Source organism: Bombina bombina, chromosome 5 (assembly GCF_027579735.1).
Source record: "Bombina bombina isolate aBomBom1 chromosome 5, aBomBom1.pri, whole genome shotgun sequence".
Classification (NCBI taxonomy): domain Eukaryota; kingdom Metazoa; phylum Chordata; class Amphibia; order Anura; family Bombinatoridae; genus Bombina; species Bombina bombina.
Window position 1 is genome coordinate 813,660,508 of NC_069503.1, and position 11,896 is coordinate 813,672,403.

The following is an 11,896-nucleotide window of genomic DNA, read 5'->3' on the forward strand; positions in this document are numbered from 1 at the left end:
TCTTCCTGATATTCATTGTTTTGTACAGGCTTTGGTTCGTATAAAACCTGTCATTAAGTCAATTTCTCCTCCTTGGAGTTTGAATTTGGTTCTGGGGGCTCTTCAAGCTCCTCCATTTGAACCTATGCATTCTCTGGATATTAAATTACTTTCTTGGAAAGTTTTGTTTCTTTTGGCCATCTCTTCTGCTAGAAGAGTTTCTGAATTATCTGCTCTTTCTTGTGAGTCTCCTTTTCTGATTTTTCATCAGGATAAGGCGGTTTTGCGAACTTCATTTAAATTTTTACCTAAGGTTGTGAATTCTAACAACATTAGTAGAGAAATTGTGGTTCCTTCGTTGTGTCCTAATCCTAAAAACTCTAAGGAAAGATTGTTGCATTCTTTGGATGTAGTTAGAGCTTTGAAATATTATGTTGAAGCTACTAAAGATTTCCGAAAGACTTCTAGTCTATTTGTTATCTTTTCTGGTTCTAGGAAAGGTCAAAAAGCTTCTGCCATTTCTTTGGCATCTTGGTTAAAATCCTTGATTCATCATGCTTATGTCGAGTCGGGTAGAACTCTGCCTCAAAGGATTACAGCTCATTCGACTAGGTGAGTCTCTACTTCCTGGGCATTTAGGAATGAAGCTTCGGTTGATCAGATTTGCAAAGCAGCAACTTGGTCTTCTTTGCATACTTTTACTAAATTCTACCATTTTGATGTGTTTTCTTCTTCTGAAGCAGTTTTTGGTAGAAAAGTACTTCAGGCAGCTGTTTCAGTTTGATTCTTCTGCTTATAATTTCAGTTTTTTTCATTGTAAGATTTAAACTTTATTTTGGGGTGTGGATTATTTTTCAGCGGAATTGGCTGTCTTTATTTTATCCCTCCCTCTCTAGTGACTCTTGCGTGGAAGATCCACATCTTGGGTATTCATTATCCCATACGTCACTAGCTCATGGACTCTTGCTAATTACATGAAAGAAAACATAATTTATGTAAGAACTTACCTGATAAATTCATTTCTTTCATATTAGCAAGAGTCCATGAGGCCCACCCTTTTTTGAGGTGGTTATGATTTTTTTGTATAAAGCACAATTATTCCAATTCCTTATTTTATATGCTTTCGCACTTTTTTCTTATCACCCCACTTCTTGGCTATTCGTTAAATTGATTTGTGGGTGTGGTGAGGGGTGTATTTATAGGCAATTTGAGGTTTGGGAAACTTTGCCCCTCCTGGTAGGAATGTATATCCCATACGTCACTAGCTCATGGACTCTTGCTAATATGAAAGAAATGAATTTATCAGGTAAGTTCTTACATAAATTATGTTTTTACTTACCCTGTTATTTTCTGATGTGTGTATTGTTATTAGTTATGTCGCGAATTTTTCGCTGGCGAATAGTTCCCGGCGAACATAGCTTGTTCGCGTTCGCAGCGGCGGGCGAACATATGCAATGTTCGAGCTGCCCCCTATTCGTCATCATTGAGTAAACTTTGACCCTGTATCTCACAGTCTGCAGACAAATTTCAGCCAATCAGCAGCAGACACTCCCTCCCAGACCCTCCCAGCTCCTGAACAGCAGCCATTTTAGATTCATTCGGAATCTGCATTGTTAGTGAGAGGAGGGACAGTGTAGCTGCTGCTGATTTCATAGGGAAATTGATAGCTAGGCTAGTGTATTCAGTGTCCACTACAGTCCTGAAGGACTCATCTGATCTCTGCTGTAAGGACAGCACCCCAAAAAGCCCTTTGTAGGGCTAGAACATCAGTCTTTTTTTTTTCCTGTGTAATTTTGACTGTGAAACATCAGTCTGCTAGTGTAATCTAATTACAGTTGCCTGCCTGCAGTGCCACCACTCATATCTGTTGTAACAGTAGTGTAAATTAAAAAAAAAACTTTTTTGACTGTGAAACATCAGTCTGCTAGTGTAATCTAATAGCAGTTGGCTGCCTGCCTGCCAGCGTGTGTGCCAGGCCCACTTGCCAACTAGTGCCACCACTCATATCTGTTGTAACAGTAGTGTAAATTAAAAAAAAAAACTTTTTTGACTGTGAAACATCAGTCTGCTAGTGTAATCTAATTGCAGTTGCCTGCCTGCCAGCTTGTGTGCCAGGCCCACTTGCTAAGTGCCACCACTCATATCTGTTTTAACAGTAGTGTAAATTTTTTAAAAATAATTTTTTTGACTGTGAAACATCAGTCTGCTAGTGTAATCTAATTGCAGTTGCCTGCCAGCGTGTGTTCCAGGCCCACTTGCTAAGTGCCACCACTCATATCTGTTGTAACAGTAGTGTAAATTTAAAAAAAAAACTTTTTTGACTGTGAAACATCAGTCTGCTAGTGTAATCTAATTGCAGTTGCCTGTCTGCCAGCGTGTGTGCCAGGCCCACTTGCCAACTAGTGCCACCACTCATATCTGTTGTAACAGTAGTATAAATTAAAAAAAAAAAAAAAGACTGTGAAACATCAGTCTGCTAGTGTAATCTAATTGCAGTTTCCTGCCTGCCAGCGTGTGTGCCAGGCCCACTTGCCAACTAGTGGCACCACTCATATCTGTTGTAACAGTAGTCTAAATTTTTTAAAAAAAACTTTTTTGACTGTGAAACATCAGTCTGCTAGTGTAATCTAATTGCAGTTGCCTGCCTGCCAGCGTGTGTGCCAGGCCCACTTGCCAACTAGTGCCACCACTCATATCTGTTGTAACAGTAGTGTAAATTTAAAAAAAAAAAAACTTTTTAGACTGTGAAACATCAGTCTGCTAGTGTAATCTAATAGCAGTTGCCTGCCTGCCAGCGTGTGTGCCAGGCCCACTTGTCAACTAGTGCCACCACTCATATCTGTTGTAACAGTAGTGTAAATTTAAAAAAAAAAAAACTTTTTTGACTGTGAAACATCAGTCTGCTAGTGTAATCTAATAGCAGTTGCCTGCCTGCCAGCGTGTGTGCCAGGCCCACTTGCCAACTAGTGCCACCACTCATATCTGTTGTAACAGTAGTGTAAATTAAAAAAAAAACATTTTTTGACTGTGAAACATCAGTCTGCTAGTGTAATCTAATTGCAGTTGCCTGCCTGCCAGGGTGTGTGCCAGGCCCACTTGCTAAGTGCCACCACTCATATCTGTTTTAACAGTAGTGTAAATTTAAAAAAAACAACTTTTTTGACTGTGAACCATCAGTCTGCTAGTGTAATCTAATTGCAGTTGCCTGCCAGCGTGTGTGCCAGGCCCACTTGCTAAGTGCCACCACTCATATCTGTTGTAACAGTAGTGTAAATTAGAAAAAAAAAACTTTTTTGACTGTGAAACATCAGTCTGCTAGTGTAATCTAATTGCAGTTGCCTGCCTGCCAGCGTGTGTGCCAGGCCCACTTTCCAACTAGTGGCACCACTCATATCTGTTGTAACAGTAGTGTAAATTTAAAAAAAAAAAATTTTTGACTGTGAAACATCAGTCTGCTAGTGTAATCTAATTGCAGTTGCCTGCCTGCCAGCGTGTGTGCCAGGCCCACTTGCCAACTAGTGCCACCACTCATATCTGTTGTAACAGTAGTGTAAATTTAAAAAAAAAAAAACTTTTTTGACTGTGAAACATCAGTCTGCTAGTGTAATCTAATTGTAGTTGCCTGCCTGCCAGTGTGTGTGCCAGGCCCACTTGCCAACTAGTGCCACCACTCATATCTGTTGTAACAGTAGTGTAAATTTAAAAAAAAAAACTTTTTTGACTGTGAAACATCAGTCTGCTAGTGTAACCTAATTGCAGTTGCCTGCCTGCCTGCCAGCGTGTGTGCCAGGCCCACTTGCCAACTAGTGCCACCACTCATATCTGTTGTAACAGTAGTGTAAATTTAAAAAAAAAAACTTTTTTGACTGTGAAACATCAGTCTGCTAGTGTAATCTAATTGTAGTTGCCTGCCTGCCAGCGTGTGTGCCAGGCCCACTTGCCAACTAGTGCCACCACTCATATATGTTGTAACAGTAGTGTAAATTTAAAAAAAAAACTTTTTTAACTGTGAAACATCAGTCTGCTAGTGTAATCTAATTGTAGTTGCCTGCCTGCCAGTGTGTGTGCCAGGCCCACTTGCCAACTAGTGCCACCACTCATATCTGTTGTAACAGTAGTGTAAATTTAAAAAAAAAAACTTTTTTGACTGTGAAACATCAGTCTGCTAGTGTAACCTAATTGCAGTTGCCTGCCTGCCTGCCTGCCAGCGTGTGTGCCAGGCCCACTTGCCAACTAGTGCCACCACTCATATCTGTTGTAACAGTAGTGTAAATTTAAAAAAAATACTTTTTTGACTGTGTAATATCAGTCTGCTAGTGTATATGTAAGTTACTACGTTGTTTGTATCTGAACATCTATAATAAAGTGTTAACCTGGGTTGCGCTTCTCCTCTATATGTTTTTTGTAATAGCCCTGTGTTGATTGCGGTAGCCTGGAAATACCGCTGAAAGGAGGCTGCACCTGGGAAACAACAGACTTGTAATCGTACACTTGAACTGTGCTGCTATCTTTCCCCCGGGGGACTTTGTATGGGGTAATTTTACCTATATAAGTGGACACTTTATGCTCTATATCAATTGTGGTTTATAGTGTATATTTTATGTGTTATTGATTGCGTTTTTGTTTTTACACTGGCAATTTTTATTTACATATTGGCAATTTTATGTATATACAGGTTTACACATTTTTTATATATTTTTAGAATATCCCATTTTATAAGATATTTTAGCGCTGATTTATGTTGTATGTGCTAGTGTAATCTAATAGCAGTTGCCTGCCTGCCTGAAAGCGTGTGTGCCAGGCCCACTTGCCAAATAGTGCCACCACTCATATCTGTTGTAACAGTAGTGTAAATAAAAAAAAAAACATTTTTTGACTGTGAAACATCAGTCTGCTTGTGTAATCTAATTGCAGTTGCCTGCTTGCCAGCGTGTGTGCCAGGCTCACAGCGTATACAGTGCCCACTTGCCCAGTGCCACCATTTATATCTTGTTTAATAGTAGTGTAAGTGTACATTTAAAAAAAAATAAACTTTTTTGACTGTGAAACATCAGTCTGCTTTTTTGTGTCAGGCTCACAGCGTATACTGTGCCCACTTGCCCAGTGCCACCACTCATATCTTGTTTAATAGTAGTGTACATTTAAAAAAAAAATTACAGGCAGAGGCAGACCACCCCGCAGGTGCCGTCGTGGTCGTGGTGCTATGATTCCCTTTGACCCTACAATAATGCCCAGTGTTCAGAGGCCACGTACCATGAACGCGAAAAGTTCTGAGGAGGACCTAGTTGACTGGCAAACACAGGACACCCAATTTTCTACAGCTTCCGCTCGGAACCTTGACGCACCATCCACTTCCAGCTTAGCTTTGGGCACCTTTCAAGTGACCACTCGCCCGCCTGCCGCTACCACCAACACTAGCACCACAGCTGCTTCACTTGATCTGTCAGAGGAGTTATTGACACATCAGTTTGAAGAAATGAGTGATGCGCAACCATCATTGACAGAGGATGTAGATAACAGTGATATGTCTCAGTCAGGCAGCATTACAGACATGGACGTATGGTGTGATGATGATGATGTTGTACCCGCTGCTGCTTCCTTTGTTGATTTGTCAGATACAAGTGAAGCGGTTGATGATGATGTGTCCGTGGATGTCACGTGGGTGCACGCTAGAAGAGAAGAAGAAGAGGGGGAAAGTTCAGATGGGGAGACACAGAGGAGGAGACGAGTTGGAAGCAGGGGGCGGTCGTCGCAAGGAGCTAGTGGTACAGTAAGACAGCATGCATCGGCACCCGGGGTCAGCCAGACAGCACGCCAATCAACATATGCTGTTGCCACCACCAGAATGCCGTCATCACAGAGCTCAGCAGTGTGGCATTTTTTTGTGTGTCTGCCTGACAACAGCGATGCCATTTGCAACCTGTGCCAAAAGAAACTGAGTCATGGGAAGTCCAACACCCACCTAGGTACAACTGCTTTGCGAAGGCACATGATCTTACATCACAAACGCCGATGGGATGAACACATGAGTAGAAGCAGCACACAAACTCAAAGCCGCCATCCTCCTCCTGGTCCAGCATCTTGAGCCATGTCAACCACTGCTGTTCTCCTTGCCCCCTCTCATCCATCCGCCACTCCGTCTCTCTTCCGTAGCAGTTCCTGCTCATCTGCCCACAGTCAGGTGTCTGTCAAGGACATGTTTGAGTGTAAGAAGCCAATGTCCCAAAGTCACCCCCTTGCCCGGCGTCTGACAGCTGGCTTGTCTGAACTCTTAGCCCACCAGCTTTTACCATACAAGCTGGTGGAGTCTGAGGCGTTCAAAAAATTTGTAGCTATTGGGACACCACAGTGGAAGGTACCCGGACGAAATTTCTTTGCACAAAAGGCAATCCCCAACCTGTACTCGATTGTGCGAAAGGAAGTAATGGCATGTCTGGCACACAGTGTTGGGGCAAGGGTCCATCTGACCACTGATAGCTGGTCTGCAAAGCATGGTCAGGGCAGGTATATCACCTACACTGCGCATTGGGTAAACCTGCTAACGGCTGCCAAGCATGGAATGCGTGGCTCTGCAGAGGAGTTGGTGACACCGCCACGACTTGCAGGCAGGCCTGCTGCCACCTCCTCTACCCCTCCTACTCCATCCTCTTCCATAACCTCCTCAGCTGAGTCCTCTTCTGCTGCTGCGTCTTGCTCCACATCAACGGCACTCCCCCAACTCCCCAGGTACTATTCCACATCCCGGATACGGCAGTGTCACGCCGTCTTGGGGTTGACTTGCCTGAAAGCAGAGAGTCACACCGGAACAACACTCCTGTCCGCCCTGAACGCACAGGTGGATCAGTGGCTGACTCCGCACCAACTGGAGATTGGCAAAGTGGTTTCTGACAATGGAAGTAATTTGTTGGCGGCATTGAAATTGGGCAAGTTGACACATGTACCGTGCATGGCACATGTGTGTAATCTGATCGTACAACGCTTTGTGCATAAGTACCCAGGCTTACAGGACACCCTGAAGCAGGCCAGGAAGGTGTGTGGCCATTTCAGGCGTTCCTACACGGCCATGGAGAATTTTGCAGATATCCAGCGGTGAAACAACATGCCAGTGAGGCTCTTGATTTGCGACAACACTCCTAATGTTCAACCGCCTGCTCCAACAAGAAAAAGCCGTTAACGAGTATTTGTATGACCGGGGTGCTAGGACAGCCTCTGCGGAGCTGGGGATTTTTTTGCCATGTTACTGGATGCTCATGCGCAATGCCTGTAGGCTCATGCGTCCTTTTGAGGAGGTGACAAACCTAGTCAGTCGCACTGAAGGCACCATCAGCGACATCATACCATTTGTTTTCTTCCTGGAGCGTGCCCTGCGAAGAGTGCTGGATCAGGCCGTAGATAAGCGTGAAGAGGAAGAGTTGTGGTCACCATCACCACCAGAAACAGCCTTATCAGCATCGATTGCTGGACCAGCGGCAACGCTGGAAGAGGATTGTGAGGAAGAGGAGTCAGAGGAGGAATGTGGCTTTGAGGAGGAGGAGGAGGAGGAGGAGGAAGACCAACCACAACAGGCATCCCAGGGTGCTCGTTGTCACCTATCTGGTACCCGTGGTGTTGTACGTGGCTGGGGGGAAGAAGATACCTTCAGTGAGATCACTGAGGATGAGGAACGGGACATGAGTAGCTCTGCATCCAAACTTGTGCAAATGGGGTCTTTCATGCTGTCGTGCCTGTTGAGTGACCCTCGTATAAAAAAAGCTGAAGGAGGGGGGGCGGAGCCAGCAACCAAACAAGAGAGACGTGTCTAAGAGAGCTCCCGCTGCAATTTATCTAATATTGAGGTGGAATGGGACTAATTCCCTGCAATTTACCCCAAAAACTATCTTAACCTCTGCAGGATACTTTACTCTCTATTTGAAGACCCCAGGCTAATTGTCGCTGAGGTGGACACAGCACTTGATCATCTGTATCAGCTGGGAAAGGGCTAGGCTTTTGCGGCCCACACACATCATGGCGCCAAAAGTTAAAGAAACCTGGTCAGACATATACGCAGCTTTACAGGATCTGAGTTTACAGATGTCGACCAGATTTGCGGACATGTCTACCCACCTAAGATTGACGGTAACACAGTGTGTACAAACGGAGCAGGAAAAAGTGGAAAGCGTTTCTACGCCGACTTACACAGATCATCCCTGTATACAAAGGAAGTGGCTACCGGGCTTTATACCAGACGTTTCTGGGTCTCCTAGTATCGTTATTGACCATCCCCAGCCCTGCATTAGCCCGGCTCAGAGAGATGCGGCAAGCGCCTTGGATCAGAACTCTGTCCACTTGTTAGTGAAGAGGGAGTTCCGTGTAAATACTGGGCAGGTAAATATGCCTTTTGAAGCTCGGAGCCGAAAATTTTCTTTATTGCCGCCCGACCACAGCCACCCAGGTCGCGACTTTGCACGTAAGCATGAAAGAGGAGCCTTCACTGAGCCTTTTAACACAGCAGAGACTTTAAAGAGGTACAGCCATATAATTTATAATAAAGATCTGTCGGACTACCTTTCTCTACCGGGTTATGACCGGGCTACCTCCCATACTGTATCAGGGACCGATGCTCAGAGTGTGTTACTACTTGAGCCATGCAGGAGAGACTTCCTACTTCATACTGCAGTACTTTTGAACCCTTTCGATCCGGGTGGCTAAACTTATAATGACTGCCCCAATATCTCAAGTGCCCAACTCCTGCTGGTTTGTGGTTGGACTTGCAGCACCTAAGTCGCCCCTTGTGTGGCTTGTGTTTAATTTCTATGGGAGACTTTTCATTTGTGATACCGTACTTTTAGAAATGCCCACATGTATTTTGTTCTTTTTTGTTTTTTTGTTGGGACCACTGTTGGTTCTCACTTGCTGCTCTTCTGTTGGGGTCTATCTTGCGTTTTGCAAGCCACTACACTTAACATAGTACTTAACATCTAAACTGGAGTCCACTAATACAGGGACTGTATGCTTGACTTTGAATGTGGTACTTTCAGCTGTTATATTAGCACTAAACTAACCTTGCCTATTAGTTCACATAGGGTCTTAGTACTGCCTAGATCGCTTAGCTGTACCATATTTAATGATGTTACTCTGGGTTATACTGGGATCCTAACATGAGGCAGGACTGCGCTCCCCTTAACTATACATATTTTATACATTCTTCAAGTCTAGTACCTTTATCTTATTCGCGCTTGTTCTACAGTTACTTGTAGTACTATATATCTCTCCTTTGTGTCTCAGACCGTAACAAGTACAGATCCTGCCAAAGCTGTATCAACTATGCCTATAGCCAATCCTATGTCCCAATCCTGGTTTACTCAACGATGCATGTTTATTCCCTAAATACTCCACTTTACCTTCTACTTTAGACATACGCCATTCATAGCTTGTTTGGGATATTAGAACAGCGCCCTAATGTCCGTGCTGCCAGCATGTGGTAATACTGGTTTATATTATTTATAATATGCAGTGATTCAGTATAGTAGCCCACAGCCTTCACATTCTGCATTGCTGCATATGTTGCTACGCTGTCCGAATATTATGATCTCGCATTGTCACGTCTATCTGAGACAACGGGGGCTAAGCTAACTCTGCAATACATATTGATATCATAGCTACTTAACCCTCACCTAAAACTGTAAATGTTGATTTATTATATAATGCTTTTAGTAATATCATAGTTGGTTCACTCCATGCATGGGCTATATAATTACCCTGTCTCCCTTGGCCTGCGAGGGGGATGGGAGATTATTTGTGACTATATGGAAATTAACTTGTGCCCAGGTATATGGTATAGATGCTAGTACAAGTCTCAGGTAGTTTGATGCTTATACCAATGGGGTATACTCTCTACATAGTGGTGTATTGGTAAGTTATCTATGGTCATTTAAATTGCAGTACAGCTTCATCTGTATTTCCGATGCCTTATGAACCTGTTATAGGCTAGAATGGAAAAGGCCCTCTAGTACTCCGACATAACCTATGTAAAGTAACTAGTCTAATACTGTACCTTTTTTGTTCAAGCATTGATTGTGTATAGTGATAGATACTCTATTGTAACCCTTAGGTTATAGGCACAGTTTGGGTTTAGTGACTAGCCTAATCTAGTGACTCCAGTATAAAGATTCAGCCTAGGAATAACAATAATAAGTCCGGTACGGAGCTCTCTAGCTTATAGGCACATCCTGTGTTTAATAACACATTTTAATACAGTGTCTCCAGTTGATAATTACAGTCTGCTTATATAGCAGTGATTAGCATAGTAGAGGGCCACTAGTATTTAGATGCAGCATGCGCATTGCAACAAGTATAACTCAGAGCCTCCAGTTTTTAGATACAGTTTATGTATTGATATCTATGTTCCTTCAGGGCGGTCCTTGGCCCCACTGGACTAGCCCACTGTTATTAAAATTGCATTTCCTCTTGACAGCTAGCCTAGAGGTACATTTCCTAGTTCCTGCATAGTTTCAAACCACAGTTCTGCTGCTATTCACTCCACATATTGAAACTCCTTACACTATTAGGTTTTATAGCACAAAAGAAATCCAGCAAACCTCCCAGGCGTATAATCAGTCAAAATTTATTTAAGGAAAAACCGTGCAAAAAAACATAAAAAAGGTAAAACATACAAATTGTCCCAGCACCTGGAACAGATACAGGAATCGTCCTACGCGTTTCAGCAGATATTCGCCTTATTCATGGACATAATTTGCTCCACACCAACTTGTCTATTTAAACACACCCTTGTCATCAGGTGTAAGGGCTCCAGGTGCTAATTATTAAAGGGACAGACCTATAGCAACACTATGTGGAAATAAAGACAGACTATAAATAGCTATTCATTGGGGGAGATTGCAAAATACAAATATCAACAATTCATTATCCGCTCAGGCTAAACATATATATATATCTTTGATAGCAAATTCAACCTTAGGCATCTAGTGAAAGACATCTTATAAAGAAAATGGGAACAGCCTCTGTTTATTATAAAGCCTTCATGCGAGCGGATATTTGTAAACTGATAAAATAGTGCCATAATGATAACCATATAATTTTATAAATTCATAAAAGGGTAAAGGGTAATAAGTGCATCATATTATTAATTACCACAATAATAATGTGACCTTAATTATAAATATGTTTGGTGCTCATTTTTAAAGAACAGCAAAGAGTGTTTCAGAAAACGATAAGGAGATGCACGGAATAATACATATAGATTATCGTGTAATTCAGGATATGTTATATTGGTTATAATAATGTACCTAAAATAAATAAAATTTTTGAGTTTACTCTATAAATTCATAGAGATAGAGATATAAGCTAACCAGTATAAACAAAAATCCTATGTACTTATCTTTAGTGCATAATGAAGAACCTATTTAATAAGGAAATTTATTTCATGCTACATCATACACTCCCTAAGATCCTAATTATAATTCTTGTCTATTAGTGCCTCCAAAAATTAATGACATCGCCCACTATATTGAAGCCATCTGGAATCCTAGTTTTCATTTTGAAAATCCAGAAAGCCTCTTTGTGTGAGAGTTTAGTTACTCTATCTCCACCACGTATGGCGGGTTTAATATGGTCAATAATTTGCCATTTTAAACTGTTTACCACTTTATTGTGGACATGTATAAAATGTCTGGCAAGGTCAGAACATTCGATACCGTGTTCAATATTTTTGAGATGCTCCCTAATCCTAGTTCTACACTCTCTGGAGGTGCACCCAATATATTGCTTTTTACATTCTACGCAATCTATGAGATAGATAACGAAGACAGAGCGACAGTTTGTATATGCATCCAACTCATAGACCTTCTGTGTGGTGTATGATTGGAAGCTCTTTGTAACCTTTGTGAAACCACAAGCAATGCAATTGCTGTAATGACAC